This window comes from Leiobunum rupestre, chromosome 1, assembly GCF_980474605.1.
Source record: "Leiobunum rupestre chromosome 1, qqLeiRupe1.1.hap1, whole genome shotgun sequence".
Classification (NCBI taxonomy): domain Eukaryota; kingdom Metazoa; phylum Arthropoda; class Arachnida; order Opiliones; family Sclerosomatidae; genus Leiobunum; species Leiobunum rupestre.
The window spans coordinates 44,479,909-44,492,486 of NC_143384.1; the positions used below are offsets into that span (position 1 = coordinate 44,479,909).

The following is a 12,578-nucleotide window of genomic DNA, read 5'->3' on the forward strand; positions in this document are numbered from 1 at the left end:
TTATTTAAATATCAGAAAATTGTATTTATTTTATACTTAGGTTATAACTTAAAAGTTCAATTTCCATAAATAACCCCTCAAATACTTAATTACTTAGGTAATTTTTAAATAGTTTGTATGAATAGTTAAGCCTTGTTGGATTTTAGATTTGTTGTCTTTTAAAACAATTTCCGCGGCGGGAAATTCGAACACTTGATAATTACTTAATGCTGAGTGATATCAGATTTATGTAAAAAGATATTTATTTAATTTTTCAATTATTATTTAAAGTTGTTACATATCAATAATTTTTGTATAAATGTAAATAAACACCTGGAGTTTCTTTCCACGAGTTTCCTTCTGATGGGGCGTTGAGAGGCATGTGGCTAGAAAATATATCTCGGGATAATTTTCAAATAAATGACAGATCAGAATTGAGCGTTGTATGTAGTTTATATTTTTGTGAAACAGATTACCGTAAAGGTCTTAAATTACGAACGCTGGAAATAGTATTCCAACAGTGGCAGTCATATTGCTAGTAGGCCAAACAGGCAAACCCTTATGTTATTAGGCCTAACTCCCAAGGGCGCGGGTGGTGGCACCAGTGTGGGAGTTGGTATAAAAGGAGGTAGCAGAGAGAGAGATAGGGCTTTTAAGAGCATAGAGGCAGAGCTGTAAAGTCAGTGGTTAGTAGCAGTTAGAAACTAATATGGGAGTGGCAAACTCCCAGCTAGCCTGCTAGTCAGTTGTAGTTTTCCCCCAGTGGCTGCCAGGTTGCATTCTCTTCCCTTGGTGGGAATATCTAAGAAATATTAGTATCTTATTATAATAGGATAGTTATTGTATAGTTCGCTCTAAGGCCTCCGAAGGCACATTACCCAACCTTCTAGAGTAGAGTGGCTATACAGTATCCAACTTATATGATACCAAATGCGTTGAGTACAGAGCCTGATACGCAACGAACCACTTTAAAATTGGCAAGTTTGGCTTACGTAGCTGGTTTTGTGGTACAGAAAATGGAGCAAGCTGAATTTTGTAGCTTGTGTCTCGAGTGCATTTCCGGACCCTTCTCTAATTCACCACTTTTAGACTTTATTAAAACATCCGACAGAGGAGGTATAAGTTACCCAAATAAGGATTTTGTAATGGTTCATTGAGGCAGCACTTCCTTATTTACGAGAATTAGCGAAAATATTGAAGCTCCCGTGTTGCCGAAACTTACCAGGTGTCCAATTTTGCATTGCAATTTTAATGTCCCTCATGCCTCGATATCTGCCAAATTTATCTGTGACAAAATAATACCACCCGTAGTTGATAACATAACTAGGACAATTTGATTTGAAAAAGTAAAGGAACTAGTTTACAAACCTCAATCGAGAAAACTTCTGAAAATGTAAAGGTCTTTCATCTTCATTATGGATTTTCATATTTTGATCACCATACACCAGTGATATTTTATTGTTTTCCAGGATTCTTTCATATCTACCATTCATAATTACCAGTTTTCATTCATATCTACCAGTATTAATATTTACCAGTGTTCATTCATAACTACGAGTATTCATATAATCATATTTACCAGTGTTCATTCATATCTACGAGTATTCATATAATCATATTTACCAGTGTTCATTCATATCTACGAGGATTCATATAATCATACTTACCAGTGTTCATTCATATCTACGAGTATTCATATAATCATATTTACCAGTGTTCATTCATATCTACGAGTATTCATATAATCATATTTACCAGCGTTCATTCTATTCTACGAGTATTCATATAATCATATTTACCAGCGTTCATTCTATTCTACTAGTATTCATACTTTTTTTTATCAATGTTAATTCATGTTTTCGTTCATTATCACTATTATTCCAACTATATATGTCTCTAAAATTTAATGAAAAAATGCAATTATTAACTTTTACGTCAAACAAATTATTTCATAAAAATATTAAAAGTATTTTTTATGCTCATTACACTAAAATTTTAGTTGAATCACTTTAAATATCAGTTTAATTGTTTATCTACTTGCCATCAAATAGTTTAAAATCCAAACCAAAACGTTTGATGAAAAATTCCAAATGTCGGTTTGTTTACATTCCATTCTAAACACGTGATTTTCACTGGCGCCTGAGCACTGGCACTTTTGGAAATAGTCGATCTCGGCGGGAAAAATGAATTAGAAAATTTTGAAAAGAGTTGTAAATCATGGAAAAAAGTTTACTCTACCTCTGACATCGACGATATATCGAATAGTTTTCAATAAATTCCTTAAAGTAACGAAAAACCATAATCGTTCCATTCGATTCTATGCTAATAGTTAGGTCCGGAGGTGGCTCCAGCGCCTCCGTAGCGGCAAAGAACGAATTTCGCTATTTTTGATCTTTTGGGTAGGCCGCCTGGTGCGAGCGTAGTTGGCCATGGCTTAACTGAGCGATTGAAGTGACCCGCTTACCGCCGATATTTTCCGGCGTTTTTATTTGCTCCGGACGGGGGCGGAGCTTATTAAAAAAAAGGCGAAATAACGAGAGCGGGAGTTTACGAAGTCTTATTAAAATGACTCTGGAACGCGTTTTTATAACTCTAGTCTAGGTCTTGGTAAATCGGTTTCGTTAAATCGCGAGTCTTGTTTTTAAACGAGACTTTTGAAAACGTCTCTGGAACGGGCCCTTATTCTGTTAAAATACTTTGAACACAGTCATGTGCATTGTGCACCTTGTTATTTGCAATTTAAGGAGTTCTACTTCACTTCACTTTATTTTGCAACTGCCTTGAATTTGTTCATAAAACGAAATACACGACGGTGGCGTATTACATGTTTTGTTAATAGACCGTTTCAGCAAACCCATTTCAAGGCGTTTACGCGAACGTCTACCAATCTCCCGAACCATGCTGACGTTCGCGTATACGCCTAAAAAAGGTTTGCTGAAACTGTCTAATACTACATCGTCTACATTTCTATGTATTAAAAGAGACGTAAAATCAAGAGATATTGTGTGGTTCGATATAGCATTGTCTAAAGATAGAAGTCTAGCTTATCTTTCATCTCCTGCACCAATTAGCTGCGCGTCAGTGTTCTAGTATTTTCGTTCGCGCCGGTTCCGCATTTAACCTTGAACTTAGCAGACAAGTTTACGTCGGTATTATATTTAGTTTACTCGATGGCTCAGTCAACGCTGTCACTCATTCAAAATGAGTTTATATCATGATTATTATTTGCTTTAATTATTTTAATAGATTCTTATTACTTAAAATTTAAGTATTAAAATTTATGGTTCGATTTCCTATAGCTGTTCTGTCTATACTAGTCTTATTAAACTAGTCTTAAATATAAATAATAAAGCAAATTGTTTTTTTTAAATAAATTTAACGCTATCAAACACATACTAACGTATTTACACTAAAAATACGCATTTGAAAATCTCACCTGATATTAGGGGGGAGGGAGGGGGTTTAGCCAAATCTCACGACATCTCACCAAGGGGGGAGGGGGGTGGAAAAATCGTCAAAATCACCTCACGTAATTAATGGACGCTCCCACATTTAAAATTTCAAAACCAAAAAAAAAATAGATCAAAATTGACAAATGAAATGAATTTTATGATATTTTGATGAATTTTGCTCAATTTGATCAAAATATGTAAAAATTGATCAATTGTTATTTTCAATGGGACAATATACAGACTGTGTTGTCAAAAACATTTTCGGTTGCCATGGCAAAACTAATGCACATTGCAACTTTTCCCTTGGTGAAATTTCATGTTACCATAAGGTCTACATACCCACCTAGTTTCAACCAAATCGGTGATTATCACCTCGGGTAGTCTCCTCGTGAGTTAAAATCCTTTGTACAACCATAAAACATTTCAAAGAGAATGGCTAATATTAGAATCGCAGTGTATCAAATATATTGTTTAGATCGAAATATATTATCTTCTTTGTTTAAATTTACTCTTTTACCTTAAAACCATAATTAAATAAAGCAGACAAGTTGTTGACTGAAGTAATTACGTCACTGCAGTCAACAACTTGTCTGCTTTCAGTAATTTGCCAGTTTCAGTAGTCGCACCGCCACCTATCGATAATGTACAGAAATGTTCGAGTACAACTAGTACGGACAGTTTCAGTAATTTTCATCGAGTGTTTTTATTTTGCGAGAACGAAAGAAAACTTAAAGTCGGGATGTTGGAATGGTCCCGTGATTAGGTAATGCTGCCATCTACATCGTTTTTAGGAACTAATTCTTGATTTTTATGCTTGCCTTTCGTCCGCTATGTTGTAAATTTTATGATTTGTTCACTCTTTATACATTCTTAAGAAAACGTTTTTTCTTATATTGACCTTTTTCTTTAATTAACTTGGTAAATTATTTAACTGATATTCTATCATTAGAATAGTTACAGCTAAGCTAAGAAATGGTTGTACAAAGTATTTTAACTCAGTAAAACACTTAGGACGCGCAAGGTCTAGCATATTACTTCAGAGCACATCACTTGTCGATAAATAAGTCCAGTTACAGATCTTGCCCGTTATTTGATTTCACTATACTTTTATGGCCTAGAGTAATATAGGACGTGACGTTTTTGTTTAAAAGACTTTGCAATTTTTAACCGAATGGTTTTTGGGTGGATCTGGGTTTCTATCAGGCATCTCTTCGGGGGGAATCTTTACCTCCCGGGCGTTAAGAGCTTGCCAATGGACATCACACACGTTTGTCGGGTTAAAACCACCCTGAGCCTAGTTACCTTCCCCCGAGGAAAAGTTTCTGAGAGAAACACTGAGCATTATTAACGTTTGTAGCGCAAGAGTCTTTTTCGTGAAGTGGGTACTGTAGGCTTGCGGCCCCCCAAAAATCACTTTTCAAGCAGTCCCCAGTCGAACTAAAGGGTAGTTTTGGTCGAGGCCCCGTGAGATAACGCTCACCAGCCCACCGGCCCAATCCACCCCTGGTCAGACTTTAAAAGAAACACCTACTCTTAACATGACGGACATCGTCGTTTGCCGTCATGAATGTAATTTAATTAGTATTTCGCATAAATGTGTCGGTACTATTAATACGGAAAGTATGGTGACTACCGCTGAGTTCAGTGTTTCTCCATCTTTCCGCTACTATCCTATCATAAAGGAAGACGACGAAGCAGTCGACGATATGACGTAGGGGAAGTAAGGTCGGCGCTAGGGCATGGCGACAAAGGCGACCGCCTAGAGCGCCGCCCTCAGCGGCACTTATTGGGGGCCAGCATAAATTCTTCAAGCGGGGTGGCCGAAGTCTGGACCCGGAACCCCCCTGGTATACGATACTTGCCCGCACATGTTTTGGTATCCCCCACTTAGCGGGGGTTTTTGGTTCCCCCGTACTTAGCGGCACTTATTGGTGCGCCTCCTCCTTTTTCCTTCAATTGCGTTGAGAGAAGGGGCCCCTTCTCACTACTTAGGGCCCCACACTCTCTAATTCCGGGCCTGAGGGGGAAGTTGGACTTCACTTCACGCAAATTCACACTCACTGGCTTTCTGAATCTACCTATCGGTCGATTTAACGTCTTGAGTTAGCTTTGTTGATATTCGGTCTATGCCTGCTCTTCTTTGAAATGTTCTATTAAATTTCGTGTTGCTAGCCTACTCACCGTACATAGGAATCGTTTTGTATATCTAAACTGTACCTATTATCTAGATACAAATATTTTTACCTTTAGATAAAATAATTTTTTACTGGGTACTATATTTTAAGTTAATAGGTGTTCGAGGAAATATCTGATACGCGAATATAACTCTCGAATACGTATGTGAAGATAAACAGTATAGCACGTTTAGATAATTATAGCTGAACTAGATAAAAGTATCTTTTCACTAACAATCAACAGATACGCTAGATACTTCAACCTTAGGTACAAATATCTTTTACCTAGTATCTTTTATGAATGCGTCAAAAAAATTCGAAATTTTCTCCAGCGCGCCGCCAAGTGATTCGCTTTAGAACGTATGTCTACGAGCGAGTAAGTCAAAGTGAGAAAATTGCGCCAGGCGATAGACCAAATATAGGCTAACGTTTCTTGTATTGTAGTCTACTAAACTATAGTGAGACTAGCTATCAGTACAACTTACCCGGATAAGATTCGTTATAAACTTATAATACCTACATGGAGCCTACTAGGAAAACGAAAATTTTAGGTAGCTAGGGCCAAGGGCTTTAATTTTTTTTCTCGCGAAGTTCTAGGTAGGGCCAAACCAATTCTAAGCAGGGCCGGGCCCTACCGGCCTCCCCCCTGGTGACGGCCCTGCCTAAAGGGGTCGGAGTGTGCAATAACTGGTGGCTTTACCGGAGACTCGGGGTCCGGCTCATGTAACCCATAAGGGCGGTGTCGCACTGGGAGATGTTAGCTTCAATCAAATGGTCCTATCTCCACCTCCGACTTCGGTCAGGTTTGGGCTGGATACTGAGCTTCGGCTCAGGCTAACGGAGAGGGTCCGTGCAAACTGGCGGCCTCGGTGGATTGGGTAGCCTGCTGTGGGGTGGCGGGCTTCCGTATGAGGGCACGGCGGTCCTGTTTCCCGGCCTTTTGGGGTCCCACCGGGATCTCCGGTCCCAGCTGTGCCGGGTTACTTGGACTGCTGTGTGCTCGTCGTTCCCCTTTAGGAGCTCTTTCCAAAGGGTTTGACTCCTTACCTACGTAGGTGGGGTGTCGGCTGGAGTTGCTACAGCATCCACTCTTACTCCCACTGCTGTGTGCGAAGAGGGAAATGGTCCCCCCATTGCTACACCTTCTGCTGGGTTGGGTGGCTTGCGTCAAAGGTGCGACCATCAGTAGTAGGGTTCTGCTACCCATGCTGGATTTGTCACCTGTCCGGGCTGAGGGGACGCTGGCGTAGGGCACTGTGATGATAGACCTCCGGTGGTATGGTCTTTGTTACTAGGTACACCGGGCTATAAATTCTGACACACTGTCGGCTCGACGTGACGAACATCTTTTTTTAAGAAATGTCGCTACCATCGAAATCAAATACTTAAGCTACATTTTGACCCAAAAGGTGGAATATTAAAGTACAATGGAACGGTCAAAATATTACAAGTAAATGGACAAGGGTTAAGTTAGACCATTGTAATTTGAAATAACATGGTACTTCGGCACATATGCGGAGGCTATTTTCAGGGAAGGAATGCGGAAAATCGAAAACTTCAGCTGGAATGAAAATATACGCTCCAGATTGAAAACCAAATCTCCTTATTACCATTTATCGACATTTAAAGTTTAGGGTAAACCTGTGTATTTAATATTGCATTTGAACTTTGTATTATTTTTACTTTGAAATAAATACGGTTGTTTTGAATTCCTCTGAGAGTGAATTACTTAATCTTAATGAATGCACTTTATGACTTTATGTAATTAATTTTAGCAAGAATTTATAATAATTTACAGTCGCGTCAGTTACTAATTGGTGTTGAAATTCGATAACCATTTAAATGATCACGAATATGTTTCCTCGATTTCGCTTGTATTTTACCGCCTTTGGCGATAGAAGATTATTCACACACGCAAACTTATATATAATTTACAATCCTCAATGTTTGTGGGATTTTGTGGCCTCCTGTCCGTGGACCGATCGTTTTCTCCTCCTCCCTGTCGGTCTGCGAACGGGCGATCGTCCCCTAAGTGTTCTCCCCCCTCGCTCTCGGTCTCTCGCCCTCTCTTGAACCCGTTCCGGTTGTCCCCTCCGTTTTCGCCTTCCCCGGCCAACACTTATACCGTAAACAATTGGTGGAAACCCTGCCATTGGAAGTTGAGAGGTTGCCATAACACTCAGCACTCGGTCCGTCCCAAAAGTCAATAAGAAAGAGTTGGAGAATACGCACCCATAACAAACGTAGCGACGGTGGGCGTTTACGAAAAAAAAACTTAACGCAATCGCAAATTTATCCGTTAACGCTTACCGTCACACGGTGGTTTTGCCAACCTTTAAACTACTAAAACGGTTGTTCGACTGCGTACGCCCCGAAAATGCGAACGCGTTCGCAGGCCTGACAGACAGACCCACAGACAGACAGACACGGTGGTATAACCCCTCCTAGGGTACAAAGTACCCTCGGAGAGGTAATTAGCGAGTTTTGCTTTTCATCCGTATTCTTTGGAGTTTTGCTTTTCGCGTACCTTATTATTTTTCGGTATTCTTTTGCGCATTGAAAGTTAGCGAGTTTTGCTTCTCGCCCGTATTCTTTCGCGTATTGAAAGTTAGCGAGTTTTTCTGGGTTAGCTCTCCCAAACGTTATTAGGAAGAATCGTCAGAAGGAAATAAAAATACGAAGTTTTCTGAAGACGGTTTTGTTATGGTGCCGTTCTTTTATTACGTACAAATCAAAAAGACCCCGGGCGAAGCCGGGTATTAAAGCTAGTGAACAATAGATGCAAAGCGATTAACGAGGCCGCTAAAGTGTGGTACGCGCGATCTTCATTGGACGTGGTTGGGTGAATGCAACAAAGCCGCAGCTTTAAAAATTCCAAAAACACGTGTTTTCCTTGCTGTTATGCCCTGCTTCTAAACATGACTGTGGCTAGATATCCGGGGGAAAAAAGGTTTCCTCCTACCTGAAGGTGACAAAGCCCGTTTGGCATGTGCCCAAAGGCCCTCTATACTGTTTAGTCCATGACAATTCGGGCGTGGATGTTTTTCCCCAATAATATAATATCTATGCAAGCGTATGGAGAGGCGCACTACTACATAACACGTTGTATTAACTACACGAGGCAAAGACCAGTGCCAGTACTTGTACAAGACGCTGAGCATGAAGAGGCTCAATGTTAAACAAAACTATGACAAAATGTGCCAACAAAGACAACGTATTGAAACCGAACCACACTTATTTGGTCGCATGATATTAATAGCATCAACAAAGAACCCAACATGGAGACTGTGTTTGAACATCCGTTACCATGGTCGTTGGCAAATAATGACGGTACCATGAAGAAAACAAATAAATCCGTTCTTGAAAGATATCTAGAATTAGGACATTGCCCTCCAAATCGAAAGATATCTAGAATTAGGACATTGCCCTCCAAATCGTATGTAACATAATTACTCATAAGTGTGCCAGAAAGAATTTTACTCAATGAGACCTTGTAAGATATGACGTAATTGACGTCACTTCCCAGTCGATGACGGTTTATCGTCCTCAAAACTAGTTCTGGCGGGAGGGAAGTAAGTTAAAACCGGTTTTACGCGACGTTAGTTTGTATTTTCTTTGGTGGCTGTGAAACAAGGTCCCATTTAAATTTTTAATACAGAGATGTTAAACGGAGGCACATTTATTGGTAAATACATATTTTCACATGTACAATAATCGATGGAATGGCACAAATACAAAAGCTGAAAGGGGGCAATTACACATTATCTCATCAACGTTTAACGCTTGTACTTCAAATTGGTTCCGGAAGCGGCAGAATCAACATCGTGTTCGATGTCTATTAGCATATGTAACATAATCACTTATAAGTATGAAATAAAAGCATTTTCGTTAATGAAACCTTGTTCACGGGATATGACGTAAATTACGTCACTTACGACTCCGTGACGAAATACGCGTCATCAACTTTACTGATGGGAAATGGAAGTTAGTGAGAATTCCTCGCGCGTTTCTGGCTTTGCCCGTGTCAAGTTTAGCTCGTGCCTCGCGATCGCATGATTTCATTTCCATGGTAACCTTTTCAATAGCGCAAGGATTATAAGCATATTTGCATTTTTGGGTCCGCTTAATGTATGTTCCGCGTGAAACAAGGTATCAATGATTTTTTTTCAATGGAAATGTTATACAGAGGCATACTTATGAGTAATTATGTTACATATGCTATTAGGGATGCAACGGATAACCGGAACCGAGAAGAACTGAGTAAATTCTAGGAACCGATATTTGTAAAAAAATGATAACCGAAACCGGAACAGGACCGAGTTTTTCAATGTTTTAAACGGTTTTTAAACGGTTCTATGACTTTATTTACCAACATTTAGCGCATGTGGAAATTTAGTAATTAAACTTCCTAATTTACTATTAATTTTTCATATAAGCTCATCTTCATTCTATCTCAGATAAGTCTATGTGGGTTTCTACGTAACTGTCAACTAACACACCCTTACGTATTCTCAATTGAAAATGGGTTCGTCCTCCAAATGTTTGCTTTGAAAACTGGCATAATCCGGAAATCCGCGATAGTTTTATTTTTATTTTCTTCAGTCGGAAAACTCGACACAATTTCACAAATGTAGCAAAGACCACAATATCTACTGCTACTAGTGTGCCTTCCGAGCAATTATTTAGTGGGGCAAGCATAATTGTTGATCCCCTTCGCAACCGACTTAGAGGAGAAACAGCAGAAAAGCCAGTCGCGCAAATAAAGCCCCGGCAGACTTCAAAATGCGGGGGGGGGGGCTTCCATCGAGGGGCCCCCAAATTGCCTATGGGACTGTGTACAGTCCAACCGCCCGAGGACTCGTCTAGTTTTTCTCTTGTCAGCTCAAGTTAATGTTTTACTTCCTTCAAATATTTTTTAATGTTTCAACAGGCGCGCCCCAAACTTTATAAATACAACCACAATAACCGTCGCATAAATATCCAAACAACGTACACAATGAAAGTACCATACTGAAGTTTGAAAAGTATCGAGACACGTGTTTTATAGCAGATCGTTCAAACTTGTAAATTAATAACTAAGTTGTGTTTCTGAATTTAAAGTTTTTAAGGTAAGGCTAATTCGTTTGCATAATATAATCGCTGGCCTGGGTAGTTTTTGTCTAGAAAATCTAAATTTTCAACTTATGCATTTGCTTACATTTAGAACGATATACTCAACTGAAATCAAAAAGAGTCATAGAAATCCCGTCTTATATTTTTCAATGAAATGAGACAGGGGCATATTAAACAGGGGGGCAATGCCCCTCCTTAGAATTTTGCTTTGAGGGGCAACTAATGTTATTGCCCCTTCAACTTTTTGGTCAGTTGAAATCTTCAAAAGCTCAAATTCTCTATTTAAAAGTATATAAAGCTTATAGAACCTCAACTGTTTCTTTTCCCGCCAAGTTACATATTAGTCAAACAGTAACACATGCATTCGGTGAAGCTACACTCCTTTAAAAATTCAAAAGCATTCTCATTTTATTATTGTGGATTTGTGTATTTTAAATTTATAAACGACTCTAAAGACTAAAATACACTTCGTATGATAACTGTTGTTACTGTTAATGCCTTAATGCTAAGCTCCTGGACCCCCGTTTCGTTTCTCTTTGCCCCCTCCAACTTCTAAAACGTTCCTACGCCCCTGAAATGAGAAGCGGAAGGGAAGGCAATGTCTCCCCTAAACTTGAGAGTACATCATCCCCCCCCCCCGCTCCATCTTGAGACGATGAAACCGTGGGAATTTTCAAACAGTAGATTTCATTTTTACCCTACTTTATTGAATAAACAAATAACGCACCTACATGAGTTCCCTCCAAGAGAATAGTAGCAATATTTTTTTAAATATTTTACATTAAGTCATTTAGATCGTGATTCTGGTCGGACTTGGAAGTCTGACCTCCAGACTTTCAAGTTCTACCAGAACCTTTGTTTTTAATGATCCAGACGCTAATTGTAGAAGGCGATACATACAGTTTCGCGGGAGGACCCCGAACCCATAGCCACGTCACATAGAAAGCTACTATTTTTTAAATATAATTGATCAAAAACAGATTTTATATTCTAAATAAATAAATGTGGTGGATTTTATTTATCTTTAACTTCATTTGAATTGCTTGTGTATTTAACTTTAAATAATACTAAACACACTGGATCCGTATAGGAATCGTTTAGGAACCGGAACCGTTAAATTAAAATGTTAAGAACCGGAACCGATAAAGCAAAAATTTAGGAACCGAGATAGTCCAAAAAAGTGGAACCGTTGCATCCCTATTAAACTCGATAATCTATATCTATATTTTGTAAAGTAGCTTTTTAAGTTTAATTAAATGGATGTTTATCTGATTAACCCTTAATTTTATCCTATGTATGAGACTTTTAATTTAGCCTTTTTTATGCCTTTTTCTATTTACATTTTACGACTTTTGTACTTTAGCTACAGCTTAATATAGAAATTTTGCGAACCCACGAGGTTATCATAGGCTACATTTACATCTCTTCTACGGTTTGAGTCTATTTGATCAATTCCCAAATGATCGAATTGCATTTGATCGAAAACTACTGTAGGGTAAAATTACTAGTTTTTGGGAGTAAATCGAAAAGGCAACATCTAGTCAGAATGAGATACAGTAGACTCTATGAATAATAATTATTTCTTCAAACTGTACTAAAGAAAAATAACCATAGTACTTCTCCATAATAAATTAATAAGAAACTAAAACAAACAACAGAAATATGCATATTCAAATTTAATAAATTAATTAATTTGTTCACGTGTGTCATTTCCGGGTACATCGCCACCTAAAACAGTGGCGTACTTCATTTCATCAAGGTTCTTTCTTTGACGTATAAAAAATCGTCAAAACCAACACATTTACCGACAACACGATACTATAGATACTAACAGATTCAAACTATTCTCCGCTATATTTAT

The 12,578-nt window shown here is 38.6% G+C and overlaps 1 long non-coding RNA gene across 1 annotated transcript; it reads right to left on the minus strand.

The window, feature by feature from the left end:
• Positions 1 to 701: 701 nt before the first annotated feature.
• LOC149963054 (uncharacterized) lies at positions 702 to 1,392 on the minus strand. The gene is made up of 4 exons (XR_016482225.1): positions 1,348 to 1,392; positions 1,202 to 1,264; positions 863 to 1,147; positions 702 to 781 (listed from the first exon to the last, which is right to left on the minus strand). It is a non-coding gene; the product is annotated as an uncharacterized LOC149963054 (long non-coding RNA).
• Between the last annotated feature and the right edge of the window lie 11,186 nt (positions 1,393 to 12,578).